Here is a 15,603-nt window from a genome sequence, read left to right as displayed (position 1 = left end):
GTAAAAGGACTCCTGAATCCAAAAGTCTGAGAACTGCTGAGTCAGAATAAATGAGAAAGCCAGAGAAAGATCATGCCAGGTAAAGCTAACCAAAAGAATGAGCACACATATGACCCAGCAATCCCACTGCTGGGCACACACACCGAGGAACCCAGACCTGAAAGAGACACATGCACCCCAATGTTCACTGCAGCACTGTTTACAATAACCAGGATGTGGAAGCAACCTAGATGCCCATCAGCAGATGAATGGATAAGGAAGTTGTGGTACATACACACAATGGAGTATTACTCAGCTATAAAAAGGAACACATTTGAGTCAGTTCTAATGAGGTGGATGAAACTGGAGCCTATTATACAGAGTGAAATACATCAGAAAGAGAAACACCAACACAGTGTATTAACATATATATATATGGAATTTAGAAAGATGGTAATGATATCCTATATGCAAGGCAGCAAAAGAGACACAAGTGTAAAGAACAGACTTTTGGACCATGTGGGAGAAGGCGAGGGTGGGATGATTTGAGGGAATAACACTGAAACATGTATATTACCATAGGTGAAATAGATGACCAGTGCAAGTTTGAGGCATGAAGCAGGGCACTCAAAGCCGGTGCTCTGGGACAACCCAGAGGGATGGGGGTGGGGAGGGAGGTGGGAGGGAGGGTTCTGGTTGGGGGGACACATGTGCACCCCTGGCTGATTCATGTCAATGTATGGCAAAAGCCACCACAATACTGTAAAGTAACTATCCTCCAATGAAAATAAATTAAAAAAAGAATGAGCATAGACAGCCTCAACAAAAACAGGGTCCATAAGGCAACAGGGAACCAGAGCCTAGGAGGAGGACTCCATTCACAAACTCTCTCCCAGTCAAATCTCCAAGGAGCACAGGACTAAACTATCCACAGGGAGAAGCGAAACCGCCCATAGACATTCTCACGGGCAGATACTGCAGGGGTAAAAAACTTTTCCCTTCTTCCGTTTAGGTTTTTTTGGCTGGTCTAATAATTAAATTGAAGCCAGATTAACAAGAGAAAATTTTAATTTTGTATGCTGCACAGCAACTCCATAAAACTCTGAGTCCCAAGGGCAAGTCAGGAAGTTGAAGTTTATATGCCATACTGAGCCAAGGGCCTGGAGCTTCAAAGGGGAGGAGGGTAATTCACAAGCAGATAACAGCATCTGCTTTGCCACCATGATAGACCATTCAGACAGAAGTTATCTGTGGTAGTAGCTCCCTTTCTGGAACTGGTCCTGGATCTAAACACTTTTAGGAAGTTAAAGGAGGAGGTAAAAGTTTCTCCTGAGTCTGTTGATTCTTAATTACCTTCAGCTCAAAACAATTCACATGCCACAGTGGCACATTTTGGGTCAGCCTATTCTGTTCCCTTTCAGAATGAATATTTGCTAGAAAAGGAAAGAATGATAAATTTTTTTAAAAAAAATTATACAGGAATAAATTATCACATGATTATGGACAAAACTTATATTTTAAAAATGACAGTATTTGGTGAGCTGAAGTCTAAAAAGCTAAGAAAATGGGTAAACGATGTCATGACAATGAAGTAAGAAAAATATTCACTAGTTATTAGTAAAAATTCAGGCTTTGCAGATATAATACTCCTCAAAAAGAACTCCCTTCACTCCTCAGTGTAAATTAGGGAAACCCTACATTTAAACTGTTAAAATTAGCTGTTTCCCATAGGGGAAATAAACAGTAAATTCAGGGGATGGGGCATGGCTGCTGACTGCTGAAAAACAACTGCAGCTATTCATCCTCCCTGACACTCAATGGCCACAGTCAGGGAAAAGCTCTTCTCAATAAATCTTAGCAAAGAAATAATGAGAGTGACAGAAAAGGACTATCATATCAACCAACTGGAAAACAGAGTAATCATGGGGCCTAAGTAGTGTACACAAAAAGTCTTTTCCTGGATGCATGATACAAAAGAACCCTAAACTTAGATTCTTAAGACTTAGCTTCTAGTTCAAGTCACATGTTTCCTGAGTTATCTGGGCAGGCTAAATCACCTCTTTAATCCTCATTTCCTCCTGTAAAGATAAGAAAGTTAGACTAAGCCCCTTGCTTTTAAAATTTGAATCCTTTGATTCACAGTAACAAACACACTTAATACCTAAATCCTAAAGCCACACATAAATGAAACAAAACTGTAGACTAGTATTCACCAATTGATGGGTCATGACCTGCCACGTACAGAGTGCAGAACTGATTGATGGCTACATTTCCTCATTAAAAACAAGAAAGAGGAAGGAGGTAAGGGGGTGGAGACAGACAAAAACATAATACTTTGATCTGTTTGACCAAAGAGATACCTCTGGTGATATGTATGCATATGTGTATGTGTGCGCGCATGTGCACTCGGTCATGCTCAACTCTTTGTGACCCCATGGACTGTAGCCTGCCAGACTCCTCTGTCCACGGAATTTTTCAAGCAAGAATATGGGAGTAGGTTGCCATTTCTTCCTCCAGTGGAACTTCCTGACCCAGAAGTCAAACCCAAGTCTCTTGTGTCTCCTGCACAGACAGGTGGACTCTTTACCACTGTGCCACCTGGGAAGTGGAAGTAAACATGTTTCCTCTATCTTCTAGATTCTTTTGGCAGATGCATTCATCAAATCAACATAAGGCTGATTTATATGGACTGTAGTCCACCAGGCTCCTTTGTCCATAGAATTCTTCAGGCAAGAATACTGGAGTGGACAGCCATTCCCTTCTCCAGGGGATCTTCCCAACTCAGAGATCAAACTACAGAAGTAGGAATACATAAAAGCTACTAAAAAAAAAAAAAAAGAAAGACTTTAATGACCTGGATAACCATGATGGTGTGGTCATTCACCTAGAGTCAAACATCCTGGAGTGTGACGTCAAAAGGGCCTTAGGAAGCATTACTACAAATAAAGCTAGTGGAGGTGATGGAATTCCAACTGAACTATTTCAAATTCTAAATGATGATGTGGTTAAAAGAGCTGCACTCAATATGTCACTCAAATTTGTAAAACCAGCAGTGGTCACAGGATTAGAAAAGGTCAGTTTTCATTCCAATCTCAATGGGCAATGACAAACAATGTTCAAACTACCATACAATTGCACTCATTTCACATGCTAAGCAACATAATGCTCAAAATCCTTTAAAGCTGCAGCAGTACATGAACCAAGAACCTCCAGAGAAACAAGCCAGATTTAGAAAAAGCAGAGGAATCAGAAATCAAATTGCCAACATTTGTAGGATCATAGAAAAAGCAAGGGAATTCCAGAAAAGCATATGCTTCGTTGACTACACGAATGCCTTTGACTGTGCAGATCACAACAAACTGTGGAAAATTTTTAAAAGAGATGGAGATATCAGACCACCTTACCTGTCTCCTGAGAAACCTGTATGCAAGTCAAGAAGGAACATTTAGGACTGGATGCGGAACAATGAACTGGTTCAAAACTGAGAAAGGAGTATGTCAAGGCTGTATAATGTCACCCTGCTTATTTAAGTTATATACAGAGCATATCATGTAAAATACCAGGCTAAATGAATCACAAGCTGGAATCAAGATTGACAGAAGTACCAACAACATCAGATATGCAGGTGATACCACTCTCATGGCAGAAAGTAAGAGGAACTAAGAGCCTCATGATAAGGTGAAAGAGGAGAGTGAAAAAGTTGACTTAAAGCTCAACATTCAAAAAACGAAGATCATGGCATCCAGTCCCATCACTTCATGGCAAACAGAAGAGGAAAAAATGGAAACAGTGACAGATTTTATCTTCTTGGCCCCCAAAATTGCTGCAGAGAGTGACAGCAGCCACGAAATTCAAAGACATTTGGCCCTTGGAAGGAAAGCTATCATAAACCTACAGAGCATATTAAAAAGCAGAGACATCACTTCGCCAACAAAGGTCCGTGTAGTCAAAGCTTCAGTTTTTCCAGTAGTCATATAAAGATGTGAGATAAAGGCTGAGCATGGAAGAACTGATGCTTTTGAATGGTGGTACTGGAGAACTTGAGAATTCCTTGGACAGCAAGGAGATCAAGCCAGTCAATCCTAAAGAAAACTAACCCTGAATATTAATTAGAAGGTCTGATGCTGAAGCTGAAACTCCAATAATTTGGCCACCTGATGTGAAGAGCCAGCTCTTTGGAAGAGATGCTGATGCTGGAAAAGATTGAGGGCAAGAGGAAAAGGGGGCGACAGAGGATGAGATGGTTGGATAGCATCACCAATTCAATAGATATGAGTTTGAGCAAACTCTTGGAGACGGTGAAGCCTGGTGTACTGCAGTCTATGGGGTCACAAAGAGTCAGACACGTCTGAGAGGCTAAATGACAAGACACATTAGCTTCCCAGGTGGTACGCTGGTAAAGAATCCACTTGCCAATGCAGGAGACGTGTTTGATCCCTGGGTTGGGAAGACCCCCGTGGAGGAGGAAGTGGCAACCCACCCCAATATTCTTGTCTGAAAAACTCCATGGACAGAGGAGCCTGGCGGGTTATAGTCCACGGGGTCACAAAGAGTCGGCCACGGCTGAGGAACTGAGCCATAGACACAAGGCAGATTACCAGAAGGAAAACAAATTTCACTGCATACACACGGGAGCGCCATAAGACAGTGAGACTCAAGGGCAAGTCAGACAGTTGAAGTTTATATGTCACTCTGAGCCAAGAGGGATTGGGGCCTGGAGTATCCTGTGAGGAGGTTCAATCACAGGACACTAAGAGCAGGTATTTGGTAACCTGTCATTTGCCCCGCCATACATATCAGTCATTCAGGTAAAAATTCTCTCTGGTAATAATAGCTCCTTTCTTTCCTGGTACTAATCTCGGATGTCCTCAGCCAGTTGCTTGAAACAGGATTTTGGTTTTCAGCCAGAGACCGATGTCAGGTCACTGCAGTGAGAGCACCAAATCCACGCCCGTAGGCCAGTAGTCAGTGACAAGGCCCCGGCCCTTCTGCTTTGCAGAAGAAGAATTCCCACAAAGTAGGGAAACGAGTATTTATTAGGTGGAAAAAAAGAGCACAGGCTGTGTGGACAGACACATGTGGATAGAGTTGCTGAGTGACGCCCTCACGGCGGTCTGAGTTACTTTTGATTTTTGGCTGTGCTGAGTCTTTCTTGCTGCTTTGTCTGGTTGCAGGGAGCAGGTGCTCCTCTCTAGTGCAGCGTGTGTGGGTTGCTCACTGTAGTGGCTTCTTTTGCTGAGGAGCACTGGTTCCAGGCGTGGCCTTCAGTAGCTGCAGTGCGTGGTGATGGACTGGGAGACCTGGAGTGCTGCAGTCCATGGGGTCGCCAAGAGTTGGACACAGCTGAGCGACTGAACTGAACTGAACTGATGGGCTCCGTAGTTGTGGCTCCTGGGCTCTGGAGCACAGGCTCAACAGTTGCAGAGCACCGGCTTAGCTGCTCTGTGGCATGTGTGATCTTCCCGGACCAAGGATCGAACCTGTGTACCCTGCATTTCAAGAAGGATTCTTAACCACGAGACCACCACGGAAGCCCTGGATTACTTTTATTGGGCATTTCTTCTGGTTTTGTTTGGCCAATCATTTTGATTTGCCTGGTTCAGAGTCTGTACTTACTACATCTCAGGATCCTCCCATCTGTGCATACACATCTCTTAGTCAAGACAGATTCTACTGAAAGGGCCCATAGGTACTGGCATCACTTGGCATCATGCAAGCAGCCTTTCTGCATGAGTGTAGCTGGGGAGGTCTCCTCACTTCCAGAATGAGGAATATGTGGTGTGGGCAGGGCTCAGCCTCCTCTCTCAACTGTCCTGCTATTCTCGTCTTGAAGTATCAGTCCACAGTGGACGAATCTCCAACTGCTTGACCCTGGGAAGCCCATCTACCTCCTGGCTCAGTATAGGCTCGCTATCTAAATTCTTTTAGGTAGTTACTGCTGCTAAGTCACTTCAGTCCTGTCCAACTCTGTGCGACCCCATCCCTGGGGTTCTCCAGGGAAGAACACTGGAGTGGGTTGCCATTTCCTTCTCCAATGCATAAAAGTGAAAAGTGAAAGTGAAGTCGCTCAGTCGTGTCCGACTCTTCATGACCCCATGGACTGCAGCCTACCAGGCTCCTCCGTCCATGGGATTTTCCAGGAAAGAGTACTGGAGTGGGGTGCCATGCCTTCTCCGTTTAGGTAGTTAAGGGAGATGTAAAAGTCTTTCTTGACTCTGCTGGATCTCGATTGCCTTTGGCTCAAAACACTCCAAATGCCAAAGGGGCATATTTTGGGGTCACATATTTTTTGCTTCCCTTCACTAAGAAAGGAGATGAACATTCAAGTTGAGGTTGATATCACACTATGGAGAGTAACATTAGTCAGCTCTTTAAGACTGTTACATTTATTGGCTATCTGAATTTAGAAATATAGATAGTTTGTGTTTAATCACCTGATGTCAAAAAATCAGTTGCTTAGCTAATGTTAACACTTTTCAGCTGTAATTTGGAACAGATCTATTGATTCCTCAATGGTTCTCTGGTAAACAAAACTGTATTATAAGATATAAGGAGTCGTTAGTCTAAGAACGTGTGCCTCAAATGTTAATGTCAATGCTAGGCAGCAGGGACTGTACTTTTCTCAGGGGAGGTGTGGACAGGCAGTAAAATTCAAAGAGTTGAGATTTAAAACACACTGGTCAGTTACAGCATGCGACTACGATGAATTATTTTTGCTAGTAACCAAAACATACTGAATACTGGGGCGACACAGGATTCCTCTAAGGGATGACTTTTGCTCTTGGATTCCCCGTGACCTGGTGAGGCTTTTTTAGGACAGTGCGGAGCTTTGAGATTCTTCTCACCGTCCTTGCTTCTCTCCCTGTCTCTTGCACAGGTTGTCAGACCTCTACTGAGGCCTGAAGGTACTTCCCCCCTCCTCTCGCTCCCTCTCCTTTATCCTTCACAGGCAGTTTCCCCCACAGATCTCTTGCACATCTATTCCCTTCTTTGTATCTGCTTCTCTGGGAATCTGAGCAAACAAAGCATCTGTCTTGTCACCATGTTAAACTCTAGGCATCATTATTTCATTTAGTCTTCACAAAAGCCCTATTAAGACATTATTACTATTCCCATTTTATAAATAAAGAAACAAAGAGAGTAGAAAAGTAACTCCCAGCATGATGCAACTAGTGACAGAGCTGGGATCTGAACTCAGGTCTGTTTAATTTCACGGAGCTGCAGACCTTATTTTAAAGCAATTAGAGTTTATTAAATAACATAGAAAAGTAGGCAGATCCCCAATAAATTTTTTCTGATGCCTCTATGTGCTTTCACACATTATCACATTTAATCCTAATAAATCCATGAAGTTGAAACTACCATTTTGCAGATGAAATTGGGAACCAAAGAATTCAAGTAACTCTTTCAAGATCATCCTGTGTAAGGTCCTAAGTTTGAGCCCACACAGGTCTTCTCTGAATTCAGCTGTTTCACATTAAATTGATCTGTCGAACTAATCAAATGACAACTGTGTCCTTTTTTAGTCTTAGACAACTTGTCTTGAGAACTTTATTCAGCAAAGAATCCCCCAAATGATTTAAACAGCTATATATGTTCATTCTCTCTATATGAGTGTGTGTGCATAAGTATAATATATGTTATAGATAAAATACTAGCAATTAAGGATATTTCTTGAGCTGCCTCTTATAACTATTTGTATTTTAACCAAAATTTACAGGGAAATAGCTGAAGCACTGTTTCAAAAACCTGCCTCCAATAACACATTAACAGCTGAGGCTGGAAAGCAGCATTCTCTGCCCACTTTCCGAGGCTTTTTAATATAACTTAATCAAATTATGCTGATTTTTGCTTTTGCTTCCTGACTCAGCTGCAGCCTTTGAGTTCACCACTCAAAAACTTCCCTTAACTAGAGTCACCTGATCACGTGAGTCAGCAGTCTGCAGACTCACCGCTTATAATGACCAAACGCTGGTGTTTTACCTCCTTTAAAAGGACTCAGCCTAGCAGTAGTGCCCTGACTTGGATGTTGAGCAGCCAGGCAGCGACTCAGCCGTATTCAGACCCTGGAAGGGAGATGGTTGGTTTTGTCTGCTTTGTTTTTTTGTCCTCTGTTTCTGTAGAGAAGGCATTTGTGGAAGGACATGGAGCAGAGAGGAGTGATTTTTGGGGGACCCAGGCTCAGGCAGGTTAGGAAAGCTAGGCAAACCCAGATATGACCACGCCGTGGGTGGGAATCAGGGCCGGGGTGGGGGAGGGGTTCTGGAGCCACTCCTGGGCAGGGGAAACCCAGGGTCCCCCTACCCAGTCCACCTTGCGACTTCAGATGGGGAAACCCAGGCTCAAAGTTGGGTACAGGGGTTGGGCTTCCCTCAGAGCAGCAGCAGCATAGCTCAGTAGGTAAAGAATCTACCTGCCATGCAGGAGACCTGGGTTCATTTCCTGAGTCGGGAAGATCCCCTGGAGAAGGAAATGGTAACCCACTCCAGTACTCTTGCCTGGAGAGTTCCATGGGCAGAAGGGCCTGGCAGGCTATAATCCATGGGGTCACAACAGTCGGACACGACTTAGCGACTAAATCACCACCACAGACATCAGGAAGGGACAGGAGGCAGGGAGGATACAGGAAAGTGGGGTGGGAAAACCTCGTAGCTCTAGACGGTACCCTTCTTCCCCACTCCCAGAAGCCTGCCACCATCACACCTGAGTTCCAGTGCCAGCAAACATACTGTTAAAAGCAATACACCTGTAGAGAGACCCTCACCCAGGCAGAACTGTGTGTCTGTGGACCAGTCCCCATGTGAGCCCCTTAAGGTGGAAGCCTAGAAGCTGGGCCAAGTGACCCCGAAGAGCCCTTTCGTACCTCTGAGTCAACCTGAGTGGCCAGTCACAGCTCACTGTTCACTAGGATGGAGAGGTACTCTCAAGCCGGGAGGGGACTTGGCTGGAGTTGGTGTTCAGTAAGTGGGTGCTTGGCTGGGTCTGGAATGGGATTATGGGCAATTTTTTGGCTTTTTATTTTGTTTTGTTCTTTTTGGCTTATTTGTATACTCTTACATGCTTACATTTCTATAACAAATGGGTATAATTTCCATAAAAAAGAAATCAAATGCCAACCCTATCCTCCACCCCGCCCCGGTTAGGCACAAAAACCATTGCTCATTGTGGAAAGTCTAACATCTTTAACAGGACCACAGTTACCCAAAGCTTGTGCTGAACTCAACTTTTTCACCTTTTATCATTAGCCTTCAATCCATCCCACAGATCTAATACGTACTCACTAATCTTTTCTGGTGCCTTTCATCCTCGAATGCCAAAATCGCCATCCTTTTAAGGCCCAAACTCAGCATTACCTTTTTCAATAAAATCTTTCCTCATCTGTCCTACTGAAAGCAAAACTTCCTTTCTGTGTTCCCCATTGTTTTGTTGTTCAATAATTGTATGTAAATTGTTGGTCATACAATAGATATTTGTAGGTATAACTTGCTCTTTCTTAGTGGACTATAACTGAAGATTCTTCACCTTTGGCTAACCTGTAAAATATTTTTACATCCACCAATCTTTTATCCTTAAAAGATTGGGGGGAAGGGAAGAGAATCAATATATATTTAATGCCAACTATCTGTCAGGTGATGCTTCCCTGGTGGTTCAGTGGTAAAGAATCCACCTGCCAATGCAGGAGACACAGGTTTGTTGCCTGGGTCAGGAAGATCCGGTGGAGAAGGAAATGGTAACCACTCCAGTATTCTTGCCTGGGAAATCCCACGGACAGAGGAGCCTGGCGGCTACAGCCCAAGGGTCACAGAATCAGATATGACTTCATGACTGAACAATGGCATGTGTTGGGCTCAGGCAGGGTGTTTGAAGCTACCTCAATCTGGAAAGCATTCTTCTATATCCATTTTATGTTAAAAAAACCCTAAGCTCACAAAGAATCAGTGACTTATCAGGGTCATAAACTAGCAAATACATGCCTGAGATTTTTAACTCTGATCTTATTCTTTCTATTACAAAACCATGATTGTACATCTACCAACATATAAGAGTTGGGTTAAATGATGTAATTTACATGTAAAATATAATAAATTTACATTCATTATATGTAAAACTCCACTCAAAATTTTCTAGCACGTTAGAATGGCTACATTCAGATAATACTTGGGAGGATTTTTGAGCCAGAAAAGACTTTAAGCGTCATTTAATCCAACCCTTATAGAAGAGAGATATGCTCAGAGGAATAAATTTCCCTGTGTTTAGACCTAGTTAGTAGATGAACCAGGATTAAAATCCAGTTGAAGGCAGTATAGTGAAGTCGTTAATACTATGGTCCTTGGAATCAGCATTGGTTCAAATCATAGCTCTGGCACTTAAGGACTGTGTGTAACCTACAAAGCTTTACAAAGCTTATCTTGGTTTTCTCAATCCTAAAAGAATGATAAAGCCCTACAGTGCTGTGAGAATTGAATGTGACACTGCACAGCAGAAAGTAAGCAATAACAAATAGTAGGTGTTCTCTTATCTCCTGGCTCACTCTCCACTCTTCTTTGCAGGACAACATATTGCCTTCCGTGGATGGGCTGTGGAGTAGACATTACATTCCAGGGTCAAAGTGAGTAATGATAAATAAGTGTGCATTTATTTATGTCGTAAGTTCCTTTAAAAAAAATACATGTACAAGTACTTCTCTGTGGATAAATAACTTTTAAAAGTTCATTCAATAAACATCTATTGAGCCCATAGTACATGCCAGATGCTGAGTATGAAATGAACAAAACGGATTAAAATCTCAACTTTTATAAGCACTGAAATTTGGTCAGAAAAAAATCACTGAGATTTACCTGTGGGATGTGCAAAGCAAATAATCATTCACAGAGAAGTCAGTATGATGTAATGGAGATTAGTGTTTGAAATGAGCTGTACACATATACTTGTGTCTTTTTGTAAAGCCAGTTATTCTTTAGAATTAAGGTCTAGGTCATTTCTAGTACTGGTCATTTCGATTAGATTTTAGTAAATTCCTTGACAATTAAGCTATTCTTTCTTTACATACAGTAGACTATTGCAAAGGGCAGGTTTAGTTAAGCATACTCAAAAATATATGCTAATCACCATCTTTCTGAGGGTTACATGAGTGGAAAAGAATAGTTTTCTAACAGCCAGTAAATAGTAATTCCTTACTGGGCATCACAAAGTTCAGTTTTATGAATTTGTGCTCACTTATTCATTTTCTCTCTTTCTACATATACACACAAATAGAAGCTGCCTAAACAGACAGCTGATACGCTGGCCTTACAGTCACTAATATACTGGGTCTCTAGATTGCTTGTATTTGTTTGAGTAAGGATGATAAAACTGGCTAAGGATCAATACAAAAAAAGAATTTGGATTACTCATATATCAAAATTCTTTGTAGTGATTCTTTAAATCCCTAACACATTCCTTAATCCTTAACACATAATTCCTTAACGCCTTAAATCTCTTATACTCAAGTTTTGCTATCCCTTTGACTTTGGAATGTGATATACTATCCAATTTTACTGGAGAGTTAAAAGAATGATTTTTTCATTTATGAAAGGAAGTAGACAGCATAGTAAAAAGAGCCCAAGTTTGGAGTCAGGGAAACTGGGTTCAAATCTCAACTGCCCTTTAATTGTATAACTTGTAAGAACATCTGAGTCTCAGTATAAAATGTTTGCAAAATGGGGATAATACGATTTTCCTTGTAGAACTGTTAAAAGTTTAAATAAAATTATAAATGTAAAATACCTGGCAGATAGCAGCTATTTGTGGCTAATGTTAGTTGGCTGGCTATATTAATTTGAAAAGAGGTCACAAGTCAAGAGCAATGATTGAAAAAAACCAAAACACTGCCTATCTGACAACTAGTTGTTACATAAAAACAAGGTGAAGGGAAGTGAAGTCCCCTCACTCAGTCCTGTCCAACTCTTTGCGACCCCATGGACAGTAGCCTACCAGGCTTCTCCGGCCATGGGATTTCCCAGGCAAGAATACTGGTGTGGGCTGCCATTTCCTTCTCCAAAAAACAAGGTAACCTTTCTTAAATTATTTATAATCCTTGCAACTGAAGAAATAAGGAAAAACCACAAGATTCAATAAAAAGGACAGAATCGGGACCAAATGAGGTTACACAAGTTCGAATTGTTGATCAACCAGGAGATAACATGCTTCCATTACTCTCAAAAGGTAACAAAGCATTTGCCTGATGGATCAGGGTCCTTGAATCGAACATACTGCGTTTTTCTTTATGGGAGTTATCCCTAGAACTCTATGTAGAACTGACTGGAGGTTAAAAAAAAAAAATCAGCAGCTGCTTATGGAACACGTGATTGTTTTAGTGTAAGGTGGTAAGTGAAAACTACTTACCTGAACAAACTGCATGACTCAAGAAAGAGAAGTCAACAAAAAAGAGCTTCTCTCATCACATTTTAAAAATCTTCAACTACATGAGCACATTTCCTCACATTACCTTTTCATCCGAAGAAAATTCTCTTTAAAATAACTCTGCTTAGACCCCTATCTGAAATTCTCCTGAAGCTTTCATTAGGAAGCCTGGAAGAGTGCAGAGGCACTCCTTTCTGAAAGTACATCTATTCTTGACAACTCCTTTCCAAAAGGTAAAAATGTGTATCTAAAACCCAAGCATGAAATTTTAAGCTTGTTCTCCTATCTCAATTAGCTCATGGAACAAAGGCCATTCTCACCCAATTCTAACCGCGGCGGTATCGCTGAGTTCTCAATTAGGAACGACCCCCAACCTGACCCCCTCATCCCACTTCCAAAAATAGAAAAGGTGCGCTCTTCAGCCAGCTGCTTGTCTCCCCGGCATTGCACCCCAAGATGACGGCAACCATACTCGGGAAAAAGACGGTAAAGCAGCTCTCAAAAATCAAGGATGACCACCACCCGGCCTGTGGGAGAGGGTTGACACTGCTTGACCACCTCTGCAGAGACTCTCCTAAACGAGGTCGCAGTAGACGGTGTCTTCGGTCTTACCCAGGGGCACTTGGGGACCCGAGGTCGAGTTCTGAGCTGGAGACAGAAACTGTGAGTTGAGAAGATGGTAAAGTCGGAATCTCAAGGCCTTGTCCTGCAGCACAGGGTCAAGAGCCAACGGGGCTGGATGGGGACTCCGAGTTCAACCCTTTCCCACTTAACTTCTCAGTCAGATCAAGATGCCGCACGGAGTCTCGGGTGGACGGAAATACCAGGTCCAGGAGGCAACCCAGAAAGAGAGAAAAAAAAAAAAAAATCACTCACCAATCTCGCAATCTTGGCGCGGAGCTAGCAGGAGCTTGGCCCGCGAGTCCGGATCCAGCCGGGGAACCCGCTTGGAAGACCCTGACGACAGCTCGAGAGCGTCACTGACAACCACCCGGAAGTGACACAATCGCTTCCGGGGCCGCGGAGCGCGCGGCGGGAAATTATTTCCCAGAGCCCGGATTTGTGAAGCCGCTGGTGTCGCTGCGGCAGTTTTCGTCCCGCCAGTTAGGGGCCGCCTCGCGGAGGCAGCAGCCCCAGAAACCCCGGCCGGGAAGGTAAAGGGCCTCAGCTTGGAAGACGCGGTGTTCACCCTGACCGTGTGGGGGTGTTTCCTCCTGAAGTTTCGGCGGCGTCCGGGCTGTGAGGCTGTGGGAAGGCGCCGGGGCGGGGGAGCGGCGACCGCGCTTGCCTCTGGCGCTTCCCGCGGCCGCGGCTTGTCCGCGTCGGCGGGGTCGTGCGGCGGCGGGCAACGGGTCCCCCGGCGCCTCTGCTTGTGCTGGGGGCTGGAGCGGCTTCCCTCCCCTCCCGTTTGCGCAGCTCGTTCTCCTGCCGGGAAGGCGCTAGGCCACCCGCGTCTCTCGTTTCCATAGAACCGCCTGGGACGCGTCTCCCCGAGTCCCGGCTTCTTGGCTGCTTTTCCATAACTTAGCGTCAGTGCAGGTGGTTAGGAATTCCCCCAGGCCCACCTTCCTATGAAGAGGCAAATGCCGTCTTTTTTTTTTTTTTTTTTCCTTCTTCCTGGTAGAATTTTAAACAAATCCCAAATGGTTCAAGAACGTCTCTCTGCGGCTTCTGTAGGCCTTGAAATACGCACATACACACACACACGTTTCCCTAAAGAAGAGGGGGTTGGGGCGGGCTGTGTTTCTGGGAATTATGGTATCTCAGCTGTGTGAAGGCAGGGACCAAGGCGAAGGGATTATGCTGAGATTTTTTTTTTCCCCCCACTCCTAAAGCCTCTCTGATTAAATTTTGACAGAAAACTTGTTATATTTTGAGTACTTCCTATCAAGATTTGACCCGGAAATCAGATGAAGCTTGATTTTGGAAGCGTCAAGTTCTTTTGTACGAATGACTGTCCTATACCAGAAAAGAACAGAACAGTTATCGTTGAGACACAAGGAATGAAAATTTAAACCTAATTTCCAGTGTAGATGTGACAGCCTCTTGTGTCTTGTAAACTTTTTGGGGCTTGTGTTATTACGTTATGCCTCATTTCCTAGAAATACCTATTGATGTGCAAGGTGTTCCCATTTTTGGCCAGTTTGACTAACCTGTCCTGCAGGTGTTTAGGTGGATTTTTATAAGGGAGTTAACCTTGATTATGTCTAAGTTAACTCCGTGTTAATTTAAGTGAACTAGGATGTTTTAAGTACTTGAATATATAAATTTTTATTGTGAAGACAGCCTTCAGTAATGCAAAATATGCTATTAGATCTGTTTTCTAAGTAGATTTTCTTTTGCCTTATTGACTTTAATTATATCATTTAACATTTTCTTGCTTCCTTGAAACAGAAAGCATAAATCATATTAAACGGTCTTTGCAAGGGTAGTCAGATGTGGGTTTTTTCATAGTCAAGATTCAGAACTCCGAAGATTTCCACTAATGTCCAAAAACGTTTTTAAGAAAACCAATAGTATAACTAACTAGACAGTATTTGCCTGGTTAATTACTCTAAGTACACTATTTCAGGAAAACATTTTGAAAATAAAATCAGTAATTCCATACAGGCTCAGAAAAAACAACACTCTTTCTCAAAAATATAAATTAGAACAGTATGTTATTATGTGACTCTCCTTAAATATGCTAATAGGAAATATGTACTGTAAAATTTACTATGTACTATTTCTTACCTTTTAAAGCCTCTTACTGCTTAAAAGTAAAATACTCCTGAGACTTAAAATTCACTTACTTCTTACTTTCTTGATACCAGAATTACTTTGAAATAAACTGTCTTGTTTTTAATGGAGAAGAAAAGCCCATATGAATTAGTCTAGTGAATCATTAATACCAAATCCACTTTGAGAGGAAAATAATGAAAACTTTCATAAGAAAAAACTGGCACTCTTTGGATTGTTCCTAAAAATGCTTTGAAATTTTAGACACTGATGCTATTTTTCTGAAATTAATTTGTAATTTAGATATTTTCTGTGATACAACTAAATGTCTCCTCACCCTCACAGTAGATTGCTTATCTTGTGAGGTTTCTCTTTTCCTCTCTGAAAGTAGGTTGCTTTGTAAAATTATAATGTTAAAAGTATCCAACTAGATTCTGAAATTAAAGTCAAAGTGTATTGTAGAAAAGGCATATAGTTTTCGTAGATGTAGACTTAGATTTTGAA

The 15,603-nt window shown here is 42.5% G+C and overlaps 2 protein-coding genes across 3 annotated transcripts in view; one reads left to right on the top strand and one right to left on the bottom strand.

The window, feature by feature from the left end:
- The window catches only part of KIAA0825 (KIAA0825 ortholog), a 436,774-nt gene extending 423,349 nt beyond the window's left edge, over window positions 1–13,425 (bottom strand). Inside the window, exon 1 of one of the 2 annotated variants that reach the window (XM_043464654.1) lies at window positions 13,258–13,425. The gene's annotated coding sequence lies outside the window, so the exon portion shown is untranslated. The remainder of the gene's footprint in view (window positions 1–13,257) is intronic. The other variant, XM_043464655.1, reaches the window with a different exon arrangement.
- Window positions 13,426–13,433: 8 nt separating this feature from the next.
- The window catches only part of SLF1 (SMC5-SMC6 complex localization factor 1), a 69,544-nt gene continuing 67,374 nt past the window's right edge, over window positions 13,434–15,603 (top strand). The window contains exon 1 of the mRNA XM_043464652.1: window positions 13,434–13,535. The gene's annotated coding sequence lies outside the window, so the exon portion shown is untranslated. The remainder of the gene's footprint in view (window positions 13,536–15,603) is intronic.

The sequence above is a fragment of the Cervus canadensis genome, chromosome 4, assembly GCF_019320065.1.
Source record: "Cervus canadensis isolate Bull #8, Minnesota chromosome 4, ASM1932006v1, whole genome shotgun sequence".
Classification (NCBI taxonomy): domain Eukaryota; kingdom Metazoa; phylum Chordata; class Mammalia; order Artiodactyla; family Cervidae; genus Cervus; species Cervus canadensis.
The sequence above is the reverse complement of the archived record's forward strand: the minus strand, read 5'-3'. Positions and strand labels throughout refer to the sequence as shown.